This window comes from Tachypleus tridentatus, chromosome 13, assembly GCF_004210375.1.
Source record: "Tachypleus tridentatus isolate NWPU-2018 chromosome 13, ASM421037v1, whole genome shotgun sequence".
Lineage (NCBI taxonomy): Eukaryota > Metazoa > Arthropoda > Merostomata > Xiphosura > Limulidae > Tachypleus > Tachypleus tridentatus.
In genome coordinates, this window is record NC_134837.1 from 10,825,926 (window position 1) to 10,849,658 (window position 23,733).

The window sequence follows — 23,733 nt, forward strand, 5'->3', positions numbered from 1 at the left end:
TACTTACAAAACAAAACTTGTGTCATTCAAATACTTACAAAACAAAACTTGTGTCATTCAAATACTTACAAAACAAAACTTGTGTCAGTCAAATACTTACAAAACAAAACTTGTGTCAGTCAAATACTTACAAAACAAAACTTGTGTCAGTCAAATACTTACAAAACAAAACTTGTGTCAGTCAAATACTTACAAAACAAAATTTGTGTCAGTCAAATACTTACAAAACAAAATTTGTGTCAGTCAAATACTTACAAAACAAAATTTGTGTCAGTCAAATACTTACAAAACAAAACTTGTGTCAGTCAAATACTTACAAAACAAAACTTGTGTCAGTCAAATACTTACAAAACAAAACTTGTGTCAGTCAAATACTTACAAAACAAAACTTGTGTCAGTCAAATACTTACAAAACAAAATTTGTCAGTCAAATATTTACAAAACAAAACTTGTGTCAGTCAAATACTTACAAAACAAAACTTGTGTCAGTCAAATACTTACAAAACAAAACTTGTGTCAGTCAAATACTTACAAAACAAAATTTGTGTCAGTCAATACTTACAAAACAAAATTTGTGTCAGTCAAATACTTACAAAACAAAATTTGTGTCAGTCAAATACTTACAAAACAAAACTTGTGTCAGTCAAATACTTACAAAACAAAACTTGTGTCAGTCAAATACTTACAAAACAAAACTTGTGTCAGTCAAATACTTACAAAACAAAACTTGTGTCAGTCAAATACTTACAAAACAAAATTTGTGTCAGTCAAATACTTACAAAACAATATTTGTGTCAGTCAAATACAAAACAAAATTTGTGTCAGTCAAATACTTACAAAACAAAACTTGTGTCAGTCAAATACTTACAAAACAAAATGTGTCAGTCAAATACTTACAAAACAAAACTTGTGTCAGTCAAATACTTACAAAACAAAATTTGTGTCAGTCAAATATTTACAAAACAAAATTTGTGTCAGTCAAATATTTACAAAACAAAATTTGTGTCAGTCAAATACTTACAAAACAAAACTTGTGTCAGTCAAATACTTACAAAACAAAATGTGTCATTCAAATACTTACAAACCAAACTTGTGTCAGTCAAATACTTACAAAACAAAATTTGTGTCAGTCAAATATTTACAAAACAAAATTTGTGTCAGTCAAATATTTACAAAACAAAATTTGTGTCAGTCAAATACTTACAAAACAAAACTTGTGTCAGTCAAATACTTACAAAACAAAACTTGTGTCAGTCAAATATTTACAAAACAAAACTTGTGTCAGTCAAATACTTACAAAACAAAACTTGTGTCAGTCAAATATTTACAAAACAAAACTTGTGTCAGTCAAATATTTACAAAACAAAACTTGTGTCAGTCAAATACTTACAAAACAAAACTTGTGTCAGTCAAATACTTACAAAACAAAATTTGTGTCAGTCAAATACTTACAAAACAAAATTTGTGTCAGTCAAATACTTACAAAACAAAACTTGTGTCAGTCAAATACTTACAAAACAAAACTTGTATCAATCAAATATTTATAAAACAAAGCATGCATCAGTCAAGTACTTATGAAACAAAACTCCTGTCAGTCATACAGTTTGAAACCAGAGATATATTTGTTGAAAAACGAAATTTTAACAAACTTTTTTTTAAAAGTAACAATGCCTCACAAATTAACTTACGTAGCCAAGATAACTTTGGTTATAAGATCTGATGAAGTTAAGGTTTCAGTTTCAATTCCGGTTAAGTAAGAAGAAGCTGAAAAAAAAGTATAATTTTTATTACAAAAAATCCTAATAGAAACAAAATCTGATTTCTACTACATCATTAATAATAACAATTAATTCAAATTACTTTGCACATAAAAAAATATGTTTCATACTTTAAAACTGAAGTTATCTACAAGCAGCAATAAAGTTTCAGATTTTAGACTACAACTAGTTCATTTGTTTACTTATTATAATGTAAAAAGTGGTGACATGAACTCTATCTTATTCTAGTTTCTATTTTACACTTACTCAACCTCTTAACAGATGTTTGTGTTACTCTTACTCAATCACTTATATTTCAGACACTTATTCAATCTACTGACAAATGTTTGTGTGAGTATCTTATTCAATAATTTCTATTTTAGACACTCAACCTCCTGACAGATGTTTATGTAACTATTTTATTCAATAATTTCTATTTTAGACACTTACTCAACCTCCTCACAGGTGTTTATGTAACTATCTTATTCAATTATTTCTATTTTAGACACTTACTCAACCTCCTGACAGGTGTTTATGTAACTATTTTATTCAATAATTTCTATTTTAGACACTTACTCAACCTCCTCACAGGTGTTTATGTAACTATCTTATTCAATTATTTCTATATTAGACACTTACTCAACCTCCTGACAGATGTTTATGTAACTATCTTAATCAATAATTTCTATATTAGACACTTACTCAACCTCCTGACAGATGTTTATGTAACTATATTATTCTGTAATTTCTATTTTAGACACTTACTCAACCTCCTGACATATGTTTGTGTGAGTATCTTATTCAATAATTTCTATTTTAGACACTTACTCAACCTCCTGACAGATGTTTATGTAACTATATTATTCTGTAATTTCTATTTTAGACACTTACTCAACCTCCTGACATATGTTTATGTAACTATCTTAATCAATAATTTCTATATTAGACACTTACTCAACCTCCTGACAGATGTTTATGTAACTATATTATTCTGTAATTTCTATTTTAGACACTTACTCAACCTCCTGACATATGTTTATGTAACTATCTTAATCAATAATTTCTATTTTAGACACTTACTCAACCTCCTGACAGGTGTTTATGTAACTATTTTATTCAATAATTTCTATTTTAGACACTTACTCAACCTCCTCACAGGTGTTTATGTAACTATCTTATTCAATTATTTCTATATTAGACACTTACTCAACCTCCTGACAGATGTTTATGTAACTATCTTAATCAATAATTTCTATATTAGACACTTACTCAACCTCCTGACAGATGTTTATGTAACTATATTATTCTGTAATTTCTATTTTAGACACTTACTCAACCTCCTGACATATGTTTGTGTGAGTATCTTATTCAATAATTTCTATTTTAGACACTTACTCAACCTCCTGACAGGTGTTTATGTAACTATCTTAATCAATAATTTCTATATTAGACACTTACTCAACCTCCTGACAGATGTTTATGTAACTATCTTATTCTGTAATTTCTATTTTAGACACTTACTCAACCTCCTGACAGATGTTTATGTAACTATCTTAATCAATAATTTCTATATTAGACACTTACTCAACCTACTGACAGGTGTTTATGTAACTATCTTAATCAATAATTTCTATATTAGACACTTACTCAACCTCCTGACAGGTGTTTATGTAACTATCTTAATCAATAATTTATATATTAGACACTTACTCAACCTCCTGACAGATGTTTATGTAACTATCTTATTCTGTAATTTCTATATTAGACACTTACTCAACCTCCTCACAGGTGTTTATGTAACTATCTTATTCAATTATTTCTATTTTAGACACTTACTCAACCTCCTGACATATGTTTGTGTGAGTATCTTATTCAATAATTTCTATTTTAGATACTTACTCAACCTCCTGACATATGTTTGTGTGAGTATCTTATTCAATAATTTCTATTTTAGATACTTACTCAACCTCCTGACAGATGTTTATGTAACTATCTTATTCAATTAGTTCTATTTTAGACACTTACTCAACCTCCTGAGAGATGTTTATGTAACTATATTATTCCGCAATTTCTATTTTAGACACTTACTCAACCTCCTGACATATGTTTGTGTGAGTATCTTATTCAATAATTTCTATTTTAGACACTTACTCAACCTCCTGACAGATGTTTATGTAACTATCTTATTCTGTAATTTCTATTTTAGACACTTACTCAACCTCCTCACAGGTGTTTATGTAACTATCTTATTCAATTATTTCTATTTTAGACACTTACTCAACCTCCTGACATATGTTTGTGTGAGTATCTTATTCAATTATTTCTATTTTAGACACTTACTCAACCTCCTGAGAGATGTTTATGTAACTATATTATTCCTCAATTTCTATTTTAGACACTTACTCAACCTCCTGACATATGTTTGTGTGAGTATCTTATTCAATTAGTTTTATTTTAGACACTTACTCAACCTCCTGACAAATTTTTATGTAACTATCTTATTCAATTAGTTCTATTTTAGACACTTACTCAACCTCCTGACATATGTTTGTGTGAGTATCTTATTCAATAATTTCTATTTTAGACACTTACTCAACCTCCTGACAGGTATTTATGTAACTATCTTATTCAATTATTTCTATTTTAGACACTTACTCAACCTCCTCACAGATGTTTGTGTGTGTAATGATCTTGATAATTCCTTGTGAGAATCTCCTTTGGAAAATTCAACAGGTTTGACTCGTTTCCGCCTTCTCAGTTTCTTTGTTGATTGTTGATTCACCAAGTCAGCTTCTTTGTTGAGGGCAACCTCTATAGTAAGAGAAATAATACTAATAAAAAATAACTATCTGATCTGAATTTTTACATTAACAAACGAAGTGTAATTGGCTAAAATAATCCAGAGAATTATACACAAGAATAAAAATACACAAATCACTGTAACACACAATGATGTTCAAAACATTATAAAAACCAGTTTACTTATAGGAATGTACTGTGGATCTTCATGTGTGTATATAAAATTAAAGTTGATCAGAGAAACACTGAATTAAACTGCTAGAACACAGAAATAACATGAAGGTCAGGCCTTTACTGTGTGAAAAGAGATTACAACAACATAAAGTCACATGATGACAGTTTATGCTGTGAAACTATCGCACTATGCCACAGTAACAGTAGGAATTTAAATTCACTCATGGCTCGCATGATTGAAATACTGCATGACAAACATGTAAAAATCAAGTTCTGGGTTGTTTAAATTAAAAACAATAAACTGGAGTAAGATTCTTGAACAGTGTACCAGAACCTGGCACTGTTAATGACAATAGAAGTCAAGTTACAAAATTGACACTATTCAAAAGTGATGTTAAGTATCTCAATTTATATTCCTCACAAGATGAGTAACAGTTGAAGATAAATCTTACAGACATCTTTGCTGTAAATACAAATCCAAGTGGGAGTTACACAGTGACAAACAACAAAGGATAAAAGTATTATAGTACATATGAAACATGTCCAGTAAATGTTTCCAACCACATCTCAGCCAATAGTGTCAATGATATACATATAACTCATGACACCCTGTCTGCTAACGAGCAAAGGCAAAACTTTGATCTATTATACCATCTAATGGGTATTAACCTTCCAATAACTCTAACACATACAACAATGGTGGTGAAAAATTAACCTGATGGTAAAAGAAACCAATGAAATGTTCACAATCATGGATTGGACCATATTGAAATTAAAATGGTTGAAGCTGAAATTGGTTTATGTAAGAACTAAGCAGGTCAAAAAGCAATCAAATAGCTTGGCTGAATTATGAAAGGCTCTACATGACACTTTGATCATACATTAATAAACATAAAGACAAGTACAATGTTCTATGCAAGGAAAAGGGGCTGGAAAACTGTTTTTTGTTTTTCTTAAATAACATTTTCAAGAGAAATATAACTTCTTTTTCTAAATTTGGGATAAAAATTCTAATAATCCAGACACAACTTTCAGCTGCAGTAAATGATAAATAAATATATGAAAAAAACGTGTTTCCTGTCAAAAAGCTTAACCCTTTTTGCCAATTTATTTCCAAAATACATAAACATTGGGAAATGTTAAAAGGTCTTCATCATTTCTATTTGTCCTTATAATCTTATTGTATGTTTTGCAATATATCAATCAACATAGTCAATACTACAATGTGCTGCTACCTCTGTGACCAGTTTCAGGTGTAGATCTATGAACTATTGGATTCAAATAGAGAACCCAAATATCAGTAAAAAAGGTGTGATATACAGTGGTTGACTATGTAATTACAAGTAGTCAATGATTCCATGCATTAATGACACAGAGTTCTTACTGTCTATTATCTTCCATAACACCTGAATGAAACACCATATATATAATATATTTTATAATATAAAATAAAGACTGTTTCTATTAATCATAACAATGACAATATGCGTAAATTAGGTAAAAATAAAGATCACAAAAAAATGCACAGTTTTGTCTTAAAATACAAATTTCTCCTTTCTTTTAATAACTTCTATCTAGATCAATTTGTATTGTTAGTAATTTATTATTTCAAAAATTTCATCTTCCATTTTACTGAATCCCAAATTTCATGAAATTCTGTTTCACCCTAAATAAGTATTTACTGCAACAAGAGTAATATTATAATGTTGTTTGTAAGTATGTAGACTGCAACAAGAGTAATATTCTAATGTTTGTAAGTATGTAGACTGCAACAAGAGTAATATTCTAATGTTGTTTGTAAGTATGTAGACTGCAACAAGAGTAATATTCTAATGTTTGTAAGTATGTAGACTGCAACAAGAGTAATATTCTAATGTTTGTAAGTATGCAGACTGCAACAAGAGTAATATTCTAATGTTTGTAAGTATGCAGACTGCAACAAGAGTACTATTCTAATGTTTGTAAGTATGCAGACTGCAACAAGAGTAATATTCTAATGTTGTTTATAAGTATGTAGAAAACAATTTAGAATGAACATAAATTTCACGTGAAATTCTACTGAAATTAAAACCATAAAATTTATTAACAAAATACACCACAGCTCCAGCTACGAAAGACAACATTTAATAGTATTAGTGCCATAACAAATGAATAATCTGTTATTCAAGAGGTATAATTTGTTACACCTCTCAACATAAACCATAACAAATGAATAATCTGTTATTCAAGAGGTATAATTTGTTACACCTCTCAACATAAACCATAACAAATGAATAATTTGTTATTCAATAGGTATAATTTGTTACACCTCTCAACATAAATGAACGTTCATTAAATATCACACAAAATTATTATTATTCAGACATTCAGCCTATTTAAATCATGTAAAAATATAAAAACTAAACATTAAGGATAAAACTTTGGCTATATACTGAAGACCACTCATCTGGCAAATGGTGAATATATTACAGTAAATTTATATTATAGTACCTCATTGAAAAATGGAATTCACCCACAGAATAGAATATAGTACATTAGGGTAGAACTATTATCTTAACTATACATAACTATTAGTAGCACAACATTAAATCTCTCAACACGGGCTCGGTCAGCTTGACCAACCACAGACTCCCTTTTACCTATTTAAAGTCTTCACAGAACTGGTACTTCTAATCTTCAATATGGTGTCATATATCTTTGTAAAATCTGGCAGTCTTTTAGTTCAGATTATAGGACTTTCACACAGAAAAAATATTTTCTAGTAAAGTGTTTTTAATAAACTACAATACCATGAAAAAGTGTTAGCACAAGAGAATATTTTATTATTCTTTCCATTTTATGAACTTAATTTGTCCATTCCACTACAGAATGTAAATTTAACATTACAGTAATGCTTCACTGATCTCTGTTGACAACTGAATGAGCCAGAGTGAGCATACTTATTCTTTAGAATTCCCATATACTGTACTTGTACCAAGGGCATAAGAGTCCTGCTTGAATGAACATACTAATCAAAGTTAGGGTATGAAATAATTATCATGGTACCTCATGTAGTGTCTTGACTATATAGAAAGAGGCTAGTATTTGGTAGCAATGTATGCTAGAAGAAATCAATTTAATAATATTTTACAAATAAAAATGGATAAAAACAGTGTTTAACATTATATATTAAGTTTTTTTTGCCATTGCTTCAAAAGTGTAGAAAATTGTCTGTAGAACAGAGAATTTACATAAAGCCTTTACGTGATGCTGGTTGGACTCTGATAAATTAATACAGACTTGAAATATTCCCCAAACACTATCAAGTACATCCTACATCATGAGACAGAGACAAGTTAATCTATAAAAATGAAAGGAAGAGGCAGAATACCTAACCTCAATAATAATGATGTTAAATATCTTTGTTTATGTCACCTTTGGGACATAAGGAAGACTGCCAGAGATCTCAAGCATTAAATCTACTTACCCAAGTCCACACAGAAGTCAGAAGAACATTAAATCTACTTACCTAAGTCCACACAGAAGTCAGAAGAACATTAAATCCACTTACCTAAGTCCACACAGAAATCAGAAGAGCATTAAATCTACTCACCTAAGTCCACACAGAAGTCAGAAGAACATTAAATCCACTCACCTAAGTCCACACAAAAGTCAGAACATTAAATATACTCAACTAAGTCCACACAGAAGTCAGAAGAACATTAAATCCACTCACCTAAGTCCACACAAAAGTCAGAACATTAAATATACTCAACTAAGTCCACACAGAAGTCAGAAGAACATTAAATCCACTTACCTAAGTCCACACAGAAGTCAGAAGAACATTAAATCCACTCACCTAAGTCCACACAAAAGTCAGAACATTAAATATACTCAACTAAGTCCACACAGAAGTCAGAAGAACATTAAATCCACTTACCTAAGTCCACACAGAAGTCATGCAGTCCTTGAATTGCACTTTTTTCTATGAGAGCTAAAAATGAATATCAGACATTTATTCTTTCAAAATGAGACACAGCATGTTTTAGTATAGCACAAGTCTATTTTCATGGTACAAAACATTTTTAATAAATACTGATTATAAAACAAACCTAAAAAATAAAAAAACCCAACTAGAATGATTAATTTCAAATAAACACAACTGACTCTCATAAAACAGATTCATTAGTGACAAATTAACAGATTTCAGACTTTATATAATACATCACAGAAAATTGAAAGTTTTATATTTGGAACATTATATACCCTATTTCCTCTGTTGTTCCTTTTCCAAGTGTAAGAATAACTATTTTTTCCAAATTTTGTTGATTCATGCCTGCTTTAGAAATTATCACAAACATTTGTAAGATTATTTATTTTGAAAAACTGCTGGCATTCATAAAAACAGTCATTTCAATATTAACATAAACCTTACACTGCCATAAATAAGTTTGTTAAATTGGAGAAAAATTCTATTTATTAAAATTAGTAATATTAAAGAAATCTGCTCAAAATATTTTTGAGACATATTGAACTTGGGCAATCTTATATAATTCTTTTAGAAAACAAATTCTGTTTATAATAAGGCCTGATAAATAGAAGAAACACTGTTATAATTACCCCAGACAAGGAACCATTTCAAGGAATAAAAACATTCCCAAAAATGTATTGTGAATAGTTGCACATAAGCATTTTTAAAGTCTGTTAACACTGTCAGCAGTTTTCAGATTCAATTACAACTTTATTGTTTCTCTACCATTATAATATTTACTTGAAGATGCATCTCAGAACAGCTGGTATTGGAATTAACACTTTTACTAGTAAAACAGAAAACATTTCAACCTTCCTAGGTCATCTTCAGGTTAACAAAGAGAGAGTTTGCAACTGACTCTGTTACCAAGCACATATCTTAGGGACAAGAGTATAAATGAGTATGTTTTACAGTGTACAAGTTTTGAAGAAATATATCATTATTTCACCTGCACTTATAAGTAACACTTTCCTGAGCATACAGGAAAGTTAATCCAAGAAACACTTAAGCTTTTACATGTCTTCACTACCAAAAGATATGTACAGATATTTGTGGATTAAAGACCATCAAATTTGGGCCACAAAGAATTCATTATATTTCTACACCAACACAACACAAAATTCATATCTGTAGACCAACATAAAAGAGTCTGTCATAAGAGAAGTTGAGAATATATTATATTTCTAAACCAGTGCAATATACAATTCATGTCTATAGACCAACACAACAAAGAAACCATTATATTTCTAAACCAACACAACACAGAATTCATCATGTTTGTGGATCAAAGCAACAAACTGGTTGCAGCTTATGTAAACTAATAACTGTTGCACCAAGATTACACTTCCTGTGCTAGATATAATCAAAGTACATTATTTCTCCATGTTGGTCTACTCATAAGAACTGGACATTCTTCTAAACAGAAGTAGTGCAACACAAAATTCATAACAAAGATAAGATACGATTTGCAAAGGTCTATACTGAAACAAACAAATAAATCAGCTTGGAAAATAAACCAATAACTAGTATGTACCTTATATACAAGGGTGAACTTTGTTGCTTTTAACATTTTCTGTTATCAATTAATTTCAGGTGTCTTTTATTGATACTTATTGTAAAAACACTGGAAGCAGCGATTACATCATGAAAACAGAAAATTTTCCCTTTTGGAAAATCACACTTGGCCGTTTTTTCTTAAACCATGAAAAAAACTTCTTACCTGGATCCTAACCTTTTAGAAATGAGTATATATTTCAAGTGAATATCTTCTAAACTTAAAGTATTTTTAAATGTATCTTTGGCCTAGAATTTTCTCTCTCACAAAGTGAAAAATACTTTTGCCTCACTCCCAAGAAATGCTTACTTGCTTCAAAATGTTCTTTTAAAATACAAAAAAAAGTATTTTTGCCACTACTATCACCACTTACCTAACGAAAGAAACATAAAATCAAAATCTGCTCCACACATAAATACAAATAAAAAGATGAACCTGTCTTGATTAAAAAGGTAACAAACGTATTAAGATGTATGTTTCATTCAACTTCTTCAGTACCCACACACTGTTGAAAAGGAAACAATAAAAACTGAACAAAATTAAAACAACTTCCCCAAACAAACCAGTTACTAATATTTACTAAACCTGTTTGTGAAAAAGTAATTAACCAGTTTAATAAAAAGTTCTGTAGTTGTAACTTACATTTGACAAGTCCCCATACAGATTTTTTATAATAAATGTTGCCATGGACACAAAGTCTGCACTGGTTATTGGTTATCCTTGTCAAACAGTAGTGTGACTTTACAGAGAAGGTGTCACTGTAGGGAATCCCAGTATTAACCACATCACAAACAATGACATACAGCTGACCTGGTTTACTATGCTTCAACAGCCTCTGTTACAAATAGTATCAGTGCACTTTAGCAATCAAACAAATAAAAGGTATCTAACAGAAAAAAATAATAACAGTGACTTACTAATTCATATATAAACTCAAGGTCAGTTTTGTTAAATGAAACTACAATTTAAAAAAATGTAATTAAAAATGTTAAAGATTTTCTAAGCTAATTTGAATTTTTTAAATGTTTTTTATAGAAAATTTTCTACATTATATTTTTTTAACATGTTTTTAAGATTAATTGATTAGCCAAGCAAGAAAATAACTGAAAATGGTTGAGCAACTTTGTCAGTGTGGTTTTTTTATCATTGAAAAGAAACTTTGATAACAGAAATACTTCCTTTCCAAGTTACACCATTTTAAATGTAAAGAAAATAGTATATAATTTTTGATAAGCTTTGATTATTTTAGCATCACAGATTACAGACAAGTATAAAAAATAATATTTAAAATGTAAAATATGGAGTTTCTAAATCCAGTTTCAAAGTTAAAAGTCATGGTGACACTGTCCCACAGTAACTGATACTTTTGGGTAACTTGGGTAAGTTTGCATCATGTCATAGTTTTCATTTTAACTGTAAGTTTCTGAAAGGTTTGTCCTCAAGCAGTAATATAACATTTGTACTGCCCTTGTAGTTTCATCCCAATAAGTTAACATAATAACATAGTAAATGTTGGGTTTTGTTTGGTTAGTTGTTTCAAAGCAAAGCCATATTGTGTCCATTGTAGGAAACTGAACCACAAACTTTAATACTGTTAGTCCATGAACTTAGTGCTGACCCACTATGGAACATGGGCTGTGGAATTTACATAATATGACAAAATACAACATTCCATATAGAATTTAACTGATGGAACATGCTTCAGTAGTGTTAACTACTAGTTTCTAACTAATTTTATACTTTTTAAAAAAATTAATTAGAAACATTAATAATTGCAATTAGTGCTACAAATGTACAGACACTGATGGTTATAGTTTATATACTTGAGTGCATATCATTATTAAATGGTTATTGCTTCTTTGTTTTGAGGAATGTAGCTATCCCAGTACGTTTATTCATCACGGTAATCATAATTAACACACACACACACACACACACACAATAAATGTTCAAATTCAGCTTTCCAGAGACAATTTACTTTAACTTGTATCAATAGTTCTAACATCAACACTCTCAATAATTGACAGATTCTAAAGATGCATCTTAAACCTCCCTTTAACAAATGTTTCTACTGCCACTCATCATACACTTACACATCACCCATTTGACATTGAAACCATTTGTATGTTACCAATCAACTTTCACACTATAACACAGGACAGAATTATCACCTATGTTTCCTTATGGAACAAACCACTTGTATGTTACCAATCAACTTTCACACTATAACACAGAACAGAATTATCAGCCATGTTTCCTTATGGAACAAACCATTTGTATGTTACCAATCAACTTTCACACTATAACACAGAACAGAATTATCAGCCATGTTTCCTTATGGAACAAACCACTTGTATGTTACTAATCAACTTTCACACTATAACACAGGACAGAATTATCAGCCATGTTTCCTTATGGAACAAACCACTTGTATGTTACCAATCAACTTTCACACTATAACACAGGACAGAATTATCAGCCATGTTTCCTTATGGAACAAACCACTTGTATGTTACTAATCAACTTTCACACTATAACACAGGACAGAATTATCAGCCATGTTTCCTTATGGAACAAACCACTTGTATGTTACTAATCAACTTTCACACTATAACACAGGACAGAATTATCACCTATGTTTCCTTATGGAACAAACCACTTGTATGTTACCAATCAACTTTCACACTATAACACAGGACAGAATTATCAGCCATGTTTCCTTATGGAACAAACCACTTGTATGTTACCAATCAACTTTCACACTATAACACAGGACAGAATTATCAGCCATGTTTCCTTATGGAACAAACCACTTGTATGTTACTAATCAACTTTCACACTATAACACAGGACAGAATTATCAGCCATGTTTCCTTATGGAACAAACCACTTGTATGTTACTAATCAACTTTCACACTATAACACAGGACAGAATTATCACCTATGTTTCCTTATGGAACAAACCACTTGTATGTTACCAATCAACTTTCACACTATAACACAGGACAGAATTATCAGCCATGTTTCCTTATGGAACAAACCACTTGTATGTTACCAATCAACTTTCACACTATAACACAGGACAGAATTATCAGCCATGTTTCCTTATGGAACAAACCACTTGTATGTTACCAATCAACTTTCACACTATAACACAGGACAGAATTATCAGCCATGTTTCCTTATGGAACAAACCATTTGTATGTTACTAATCAACTTTCACACTATAACACAGGACAGAATTATCAGCCATGTTTCCTTATGGAACAAACCATTTGTATGTTACCAATCAACTTTCACACTATAACACAGGACAGAATTATCAGCCATGTTTCCTTATGGAACAAACCACTTGTATGTTACCAATCAACTTTCACACTATAACACAGGACAGAATTATCAGCCATGTTTCCTTATGGAACAAACCACTTGTATGTTACCAATCAACTTTCACACTATAACACAGGACAGAATTATCAGCCATGTTTCCTTATGGAACAAACCATTTGTATGTTACTAATCAACTTTCACACTATAACACAGGACAGAATTATCAGCCATGTTTCCTTATGGAACAAACCATTTGTATGTTACCAATCAACTTTCACACTATAACACAGGACAGAATTATCAGCCATGTTTCCTTATGGAACAAACCACTTGTATGTTACCAATCAACTTTCACACTATAACACAGGACAGAATTATCAGCCATGTTTCCTTATGGAACAAACCATTTGTATGTTACTAATCAACTTTCACACTATAACACAGGACAGAATTATCAGCCATGTTTCCTTATGGAACAAACCATTTGTATGTTACCAATCAACTTTCACACTATAACACAGGACAGAATTATCAGCCATGTTTCCTTATGGAACAAACCATTTGTATGTTACCAATCAACTTTCACACTATAACACAGGACAGAATTATCAGCCATGTTTCCTTATGGAACAAACCATTTGTATGTTACCAATCAACTTTCACACTATAACACAGGACAGAATTATCAGCCATGTTTCCTTATGGAACAAACCACTTGTATGTTACCAATCAACTTTCACACTATAACACAGGACAGAATTATCAGCCATGTTTCCTTATGGAACAAACCATTTGTATGTTACCAATCAACTTTCACACTATAACACAGGACAGAATTATCAGCCATGTTTCCTTATGGAACAAACCATTTGTATGTTACCAATCAACTTTCACACTATAACACAGGACAGAATTATCAGCCATGTTTCCTTATGGAACAAACCATTTGTATGTTACCAATCAACTTTCACACTATAACACAGGACAGAATTATCAGCCATGTTTCCTTATGGAACAAACCATTTGTATGTTACTAATCAACTTTCACACTATAACACAGGACAGAATTATCAGCCATGTTTCCTTATGGAACAAACCATTTGTATGTTACCAATCAACTTTCACACTATAACACAGGACAGAATTATCAGCCATGTTTCCTTATGGAACAAACCATTTGTATGTTACCAATCAACTTTCACACTATAACACAGGACAGAATTATCAGCCATGTTTCCTTATGGAACAAACCACTTGTATGTTACCAATCAACTTTCACACTATAACACAGGACAGAATTATCAGCCATGTTTCCTTATGGAACAAACCATTTGTATGTTACCAATCAACTTTCACACTATAACACAGGACAGAATTATCAGCCATGTTTCCTTATGGAACAAACCATTTGTATGTTACCAATCAACTTTCACACTATAACACAGGACAGAATTATCAGCCATGTTTCCTTATGGAACAAACCATTTGTATGTTACCAATCAACTTTCACACTATAACACAGGACAGAATTATCAGCCATGTTTCCTTATGGAACAAACCACTTGTATGTTACCAATCAACTTTCACACTATAACACAGGACAGAATTATCAGCCATGTTTCCTTATGGAACAAACCATTTGTATGTTACCAATCAACTTTCACACTATAACACAGGACAGAATTATCAGCCATGTTTCCTTATGGAACAAACCATTTGTATGTTACCAATCAACTTTCACACTATAACGCAGGACAGAATTATCACCTATGTCCCCTAGTGTTTTCTAATAAAAAAACACTTATGTTACTAATCAACTTTTACACTATAACACAGAACAGAATTATCAGCCATGTTTCCTTATGGAACAAACCATTTGTATGTTACCAATTAACTTTCACACTATAACACAGGACAGAATTATCACCTATATTTCCTAGTGTTTTCTTATAAAAAAAAAACACTTTTATGTTACTAATCAACTTTTACGCTATAACACAGAACAGAATTATCACCTATGTTTCCTAGTGTTTTCTCATAAAATAAATCACTTATATGTTACAAATCAACTTTCACACTATAACACAGAACAGAATTATCAGCCATGGTTCCTAGTGTTTTCTTATAAGACAAATCACTTGTAAATTACTAGTCAACTTTTACAAAATAACACACAACAAAATTATCAGCCACATTTCCTAGCGTTTTTTTACAATAAACAACAACAACACTAACATTAAAGATTTAACAGTGTAGAGTCAACTTTCCAATAACATACAACTGTAATGTGATCCTTTAATTAGTGCATATAATTGTCAGGAGTATATTCAACACTTCCATTACATTAAGGACCCTAAGTCAATCTAGTCTGTTAATAGCCACTTTGCCTGTATAAATAAATGTTTAATTCATTGTATATTTGTGACAACTGCAACCACTTAAATTTACATGGGAGAAACTAGTTGCAAGCTAGCCAAGTGCACACAATAATATCTAAACAGAATTTCGCTTAAAGATCTATAACATATCTTGCCACTCAAATAAAATGTGATTATGTTAAACATTTTATAGTAACTTTTCTATGGCATGCCCCCCTCAAAATGAATTAAAATAAAAAAAGAAATAAATATTAAATTTGGTTATACAAGTCCTTTCATATTAGTAATAATAATAATAGCTTTTTATTAATTAAGAAAGAAAATTGATTTTTTCTTTCTTTTCAAAGTATTTTTAATTATATAAACTATTTTTTGTTTTATAAAAAGTTATTGTAATTCATAGCTCACCACAACTTTCATTACCTATGTAATATTTAAACCACAACTTTCATTACCTATGTAATATTCCTTATTGTAATTCATAGCTCACCACAACTTTCATTACCTATGTAATATTCCTTATTGTAATTCATAGCTCACCACAACTTTCATGTAATATTTACACCACAACTTTCATGTAATATTTACACCACAATTTTCATGTAATATTTACACCACAACTTTCATTACCTATGTAATATTCCTTATTGTAATTCATAGCTCACCACAACTTTCATGTAATATTTACACCACAACTTTCATGTAATATTTACACCACAATTTTCATGTAATATTTACACCACAACTTTCATTACCTATGTAATATTTACACAACTTTCATGTAATATTTACACCACAACTTTCATGTAATATTTACACCACAACTTTCATTACCTATGTAATATTTACACCACAACTTTCATGTAATATTTACACCACAACGTTCTTTAATTTTTTCATTTTTATCCTGTACGATATTCTGTTCTTGCGTAACATATTAGCTCGTTTCATATGAAATGGGTAATTTGTATGGGTAAAAATTAAAAAATGCCATATTTTTAACAAACACCGATTTATTAAATCAAATTATGCTCTATATGCTGCACTGGTTTTTCTGCCAACAGGATACAAATGAAAATATTCTGTTTCTATAAAACTCCATTGTTTTGGAGACAAACTCTACAATAATAGTCTTCTTATTCCTAAATGTTTTATTCTGGAAAAACAGCTCCAAGTGTCGGAAATGATGATCAGCGGGATATAAATCAGGTTAATATCGAATATCATACAGTCAAATTACTGTATCCAACTTATCATAATCACTCTTTAACTAAGAGAAATTCTACAAAACAACCTAATATTACATTCACAATATCCTACAGTAGCCTACCATTAAACAACTGGTTTGTTTCTGGGATACAAAAAAGCATTCAATATGTGGCCAAGAAAATAAAAAAAATTGCCTAAAAAATTTGCTTTTATCTTCAAAACACAAATTACTGTGTTTGTCATTTTCTTTTACAATTTCCAGACTATAGCTTCTCTTGTTTTTTTTCTATATGTGTAAACATGTAATTACTGACTGATTTGCTTGTTTACTTGGCTATTTATTTATTCATTTCATGTAGCATTTCTTATGCTACAGAACCTCAGACCAAAGTCTAGAACATATAGTTTGTCTTTGAATCAAACAGACATGTGGTATCCAAGAATCAGTATCTTAAATATTAAAAGTAACTTCCTAGTAACACATTTGACTTCAGTTTTCACTTCAAAACATTCAGTGTAGTACAATATGAAATCTACCTCGTAGTGAAAATTCATGTGATACTGTCTGAAACCTACCAGTGATTTAGTGGTAAAATTTAGTGTGGTACTGTTTGAAACCTACCTGTGTTTGTGTAATAAAATCAGTGTCATACTGTCTGAAAGCTACCTGTGGTTCTATAGTAAAATTAGTATGTTAGTGTTTGAAACCTACCTGCATTTCTGTAGTAATATAAGTATGGTACTGTCTGAAACTTACCTGTGTTTGTGTAATAAAATTAGTGTTGTACTATATGAAACCTACCTGTGGTCCTGCAGTAAAATAAGTGTGGTACTGTCTGAAACCTACCTGTGTTTCCGTAGTTTGAGCAGTTTTAGCCATGGAATGGTTAAGTGTTAAAGTGTAGGTGACCTGCCTCATTTTGTGACCATTCTCAGGACATAACTGCCAGGAGCTTTCCATTATGTCTGTTGGAACATTGTTTAATTAAAAACATTTACTAAAAATTGTAAACATAAACAGATATTATAAACTAAAAACATTCATCTGTACCAGTTACTACACCAAACTAAAGGCGTTTATCTCTGCTAGGTACTACATCAAACTAAAGGCGTTTATCTCTGCTAGTTACTACACCAAACTAAAGGTGTTTATCTGTGCCAAGCACTACACCAAACTAAAGACGTTTATCCGTACTAGGTACTACATCAAACTAAAGACGTTTATCCGTACTAGGTATTACATCAAACTAAAGACGTTTATCCGTACTAGGTATTACATCAAACTAAAGACGTTTATCCGTACTAGGTATTACATCAAACTAAAGACGTTTATCCGTACTAGGTATTACATCAAACTAAAGACGTTTATCCGTACTAGGTATTACATCAAACTAAAGACATTTATCTGTACCAGGTATTACATCAAACTAAAGACGTTTATCCGTACTAGGTATTACATCAAACTAAAGACATTTATCTGTACCAGGTATTACATCAAACTAGACATTTATCTGAACTAGGTACTACATCAAACTTCAGTTCAAATTTTCCTTTTCTTCAGCTAGAAAATTTTAAAAAACTGTGAAACATGCATTTGGTCTCATAACTAAATAACTGCAAACCACCTGTTAGTCTTATACAGGCACAAAACAAAATTTGACATTTAAAGTTCATAAGGCCTGATCTAAGTTTAGGTGTAATGGTACACACATTTCAATACCTCATACAAAATACTTTAATTTTTTAGGACTAAAACAATTTTTCAAATGAAAATTGGTATAGAAAATATCCCCAAATTCAATTTAACATAACCTCACACTAATTAAAACATAAAACAACAAAACTTGTACTAATAAAATAACTTTGAAAATCACAAATTTGGAGATAATGTGGAAGTGGAAACTTTGGCAAATCATGATACAACTACATGTATAATATTTTAACAGTGACTTAAAAATTCAAACATTTACTGACACTTGATGCGTAACTTAAAAGGTGAGAATATGGTATTCAAGCTCCATTACACACTTCAATGGGCTTAGAAATATGTTTAATGTCCAAGTAATGGTACATATATCAGTAAATTTGGTCAAATGTTGACTGACCCTAGGAAATTGCTGATGAACCTCATTTACATTGACAGAGCTGAATTAACACTGGTAACTGTTTACTTGTTGCACGATTAATCTTGCATCTAAAGTCACTAACTCTCAACCTAAACACATCTTATTATATATATACTCTATTAAACTGACCATCTTGGTAAATAATTTTAAATATTCTGACTGATTGGCTCATTAACAAATCTATTGTTAAAACTATTTAGAAGATGTCTATAAAACAAGATAGAAGATGGATGAAGTAAAATGGGAAGAGAAATACAAGTCCCCACATGCCAGGTGTCTCTGTAGTATCTATATATATTGTACACAGATTCTTTACAAAAAGTCTTTGCAGTAAAATTTGTTTCATACACACAGTGGCACACCAGCTCAGAAACTTCATCAACCAATCATTGTAAGTTATTTCTCTTTAGTCGTAAAACCAACTTAGGTTGCTATATGGCCAGCACTGAATTTGCTTCCAAATCTTCATTGATTTTGAATATTGAATTTGAATATTACTTCAATTTTCCTTCAGCTGCTATGGTTTAATACAAAAACCTTAAGTGATAAACCGTTAATACACTGTTCACTACTGTGTCGTACTTGGAAACTTTACAACTTTGCCTGTTACAATACTTACTGTAAAGAACTGACCAAAAGCTTGGGCAAAATTACTCATTTTCTGTTTAAAATATGTAACAATTATATGTAACATAGCTAGAGGAATTATGTGTGGCACTAGTATATTTCAGTTATCAAACCAACAAATTAATGGACCTGCAAATAATTTGATGCATAAATATTTCCTCAGAAAAATGTTTAAAAGGGTAATGGACCACATATAATTTAATGGTTAAGTGATACAGAAGTGGCACTGAATTTTATTACATATATCTAAGGATCTACAACACAGCAAGAAAGAAAAGAACAAAAATGTCCACTGCAAACACGCAATACAAAGATTGCATCTAAAAAATAAGATATTTCAATATATAGTAACACTAAGTGGTAAGATGAATAAAGATTCCACTGGAAGCACTCCATACAGATATGCTACAATTAGTTTGTAGTAATAACAATAGATTAACTTGAACAAACAGCAAACACTATTTGTAAAAAGATCTTTCTTTACTTACTGTATGTTTTTCTTGACGCAAGAAGATCATGAAAAAACTTAGAACCCGAGAAAACAAGGTTGAAGACGTGGTCAACCGGTAAAGAGATAACACAGTTCATCATTTCTTTCCCATCATGGTTAGAACACAGGCAAGATACTTCACCAGCTATCATAACAATAAATGTTTCTTACGATAACTATCAAAATTATTCAACTTCTTTATAATTCCTAAACAAAAACAGCAGGAGAAGAAAGCACAAAATGTGTCAAATATTACAATAATTCATCCTGCAAACATTTGAAGGATTCTTTGAACTGATCAACAATAATACAGTACAATGATTTCTTACATACAAGAGATTGTGGAGCAGATCTACTACTTTCTTTAACTATCTCACTCACCATCATCTATTCCCGATTCTGAAGTGTCACTGAAATCTGTTGGGAACTGAGCAGAGCGAAGTTTTCCTACAGGCCCAAGACTCTCAAGCTGTCTTACTTCTGGGGCTGATACTGGTTTGCAGATACTTTCTGGCCCTGCAACTGACTCCTGAAATAGATTCAAATATTTTGACAGCAACAACATAGAACAGAATAGCTTAATTTAAAAAGACTAATAAATACAAAACTTGATACTTATTCAAGAAAAATATCAATTCTGTATCTTATAGTTAAATTGTTTTGTTTTCATTTTTGAGAATTATTTGAACAAGCAAGGCTTTTTCCTTCCACCTAAATCAATAAATAATTAAAACAAACCCTAAATGCACAATGAAGTTATTCCCACAAAACAAGCATGATACCTTTTGAAACATTTTATTACCTGAAACATAGGCTAGTAAAATCAACAAACTATTGACAACAAAACAGCTGTACATGAAGCATCACATATATATTTGAATAGATTCAGCTACTCCAATGACTGAAATACACTATGTAACTAACATTCTGATCTCATTTGTCATCTTAATTTATATCTATCTATACTTACTAAGACCGTTAAAACCATGAAGTCACATTCATCTTAATTTATATGTATCTATACTTATTAAGACTGTTAAAACCGTAAAGTCACATTCATCTTAATTTATATGTGTCTATACTTACTAAGACTGTTAAAACCATGAAGTCACAATCATCTTAATTTATATGTGTCTATACTTACTAAGACCGTTAAAACCATGAAGTCACATTCATCTTAATTTATATGTGTCTATACTTACTAAGACCGTTAAAACCATGAAGTCACATTCATCTTAATTTATATGTATCTATACTTATTAAGACTGTTAAAACCGTAAAGTCACATTCATCTTAATTTATATGTGTCTATACTTACTAAGACTGTTAAAACCATGAAGTCACAATCATCTTAATTTATATGTGTCTATACTTACTAAGACCGTTAAAACCATGAAGTCACATTCATCTTAATTTATATCTATCTATACTTACTAAGACCGTTAAAACCATGAAGTCACATTCATCTTAATTTATATGTGTCTATACTTACTAAGACTGTTAAAACCATGAAGTCACAATCATCTTAATTTATATGTGTCTATACTTACTAAGACTGTTAAAACCATGAAGTCACAATCATCTTAATTTATATGTGTCTATACTTACTAAGACCGTTAAAACCATGAAGTCACATTCATCTTAATTTATATGTATCTATACTTATTAAGACTGTTAAAACCGTAAAGTCACATTCATCTTAATTTATATGTGTCTATACTTACTAAGACTGTTAAAACCATGAAGTCACAATCATCTTAATTTATATGTGTCTATACTTACTAAGACCGTTAAAACCATGAAGTCACATTCATCTTAATTTATATCTATCTATACTTACTAAGACCGTTAAAACCATGAAGTCACATTCATCTTAATTTATATGTGTCTATACTTACTAAGACTGTTAAAACCATGAAGTCACAATCATCTTAATTTATATGTGTCTATACTTACTAAGACTGTTAAAACCATGAAGTCACAATCATCTTAATTTATATGTGTCTATACTTACTAAGACCGTTAAAACCATGAAGTCACATTCATCTTAATTTATATGTGTCTATACTTACTAAGACCGTTAAAACCATGAAGTCACATTCATCTTAATTTATATGTGTCTATACTTACTAAGACCGTTAAAACCATGAAGTCACATTCATCTTAATTTATGTGTCTATACTTACTAAGACCATTAAAACCATTAGGTCCCATTCATCTTAATTTATATGTATCTATACTTACTGAGACCGTTAAAACCATGAAGTCACATTCATCTTAATTTATGTGTCTATACTTACTAAGACCATTAAAACCATTAGGTCCCATTCATCTTAATTTATATGTATCTATACTTATTAAGACTGTTAAAACCGTAAAGTCACATTCATCTTAATTTATATGTGTCTATACTCACTAAGACTGTTAAAACCATGAAGTCACAATCATCTTAATTTATATGTGTCTATACTTACTAAGACTGTTAAAACCATGAAGTCACATTCATCTTAATTTATATGTGTCTATACTTACTAAGACCGTTAAAACCATGAAGTCACATTCATCTTAATTTATGTGTCTATACTTACTAAGACCGTTAAAACCATGAAGTCACATTCATCTTAATTTATGTGTCTATACTTACTAAGACCGTTAAAACCATTAGGTCCCATTCATCTTAATTTATATGTATCTATACTTACTAAGACCGTTAAAACCGTGAAGTCACATTCATCTTAAATTATATGTGTCTATACTTACTAAGACTGTTAAAACCATGAAGTCACATTCATCTTAATTTATATGTATTTATACTTACTAAGACCGTTAAAACCATGAAGTCACATTCATCTTAATTTATATGTATTTATACTTACTAAGACCGTTAAAACCATGAAGTCACATTCATCTTAATTTATATGTATTTATACTTACTAAGACCGTTAAAACCATGAAGTCACATTCATCTTAATTTATATGTATTTATACTTACTAAGATAGTTAAAACCATGTAGTCACATTCCACCCTTATCCTTCTCCATAGATCACAAACTACAAGCACAACAAAACAAAAAACTGACACAGCTTTAAAACAAACTAAGCATTTAGTTTTCCAAAACAAAGTTTCAATCCATGTAGCAAACTTAAAGAATATTCCTAGCCATATACTGAACCAAAACAAATAGTTAGAAGATTTTGGCTCATCTGACAACCCCATTTCTATATGTATTTTCCTGGATGTTTTAGTATATGTAGCCATCTCAGACTGAAAGGATCTGA

The 23,733-nt window shown here is 30.5% G+C and overlaps 2 pseudogenes across 2 annotated transcripts in view; both read right to left on the reverse strand.

The window, feature by feature from the left end:
- The window catches only part of LOC143240069 (atrial natriuretic peptide receptor 1-like), a 460,913-nt pseudogene that overhangs the window by 251,131 nt on the left and 186,049 nt on the right, over window positions 1-23,733 (reverse strand). The gene's annotated exons all lie outside the window — the stretch shown is intronic.
- Window positions 1-23,733, reverse strand: part of LOC143240071 (protein Aster-B-like) — a 91,650-nt pseudogene that overhangs the window by 10,212 nt on the left and 57,705 nt on the right. Inside the window, exons 8-14 of the transcript XR_013021547.1 lie at window positions 20,836-20,983; window positions 20,453-20,599; window positions 18,059-18,177; window positions 10,937-11,129; window positions 8,650-8,703; window positions 4,413-4,568; window positions 1,689-1,764 (exon numbers count right to left, since the gene is read on the reverse strand). The product of XR_013021547.1 is annotated as a protein Aster-B-like (transcript). The remainder of the gene's footprint in view (window positions 1-1,688; window positions 1,765-4,412; window positions 4,569-8,649; window positions 8,704-10,936; window positions 11,130-18,058; window positions 18,178-20,452; window positions 20,600-20,835; window positions 20,984-23,733) is intronic.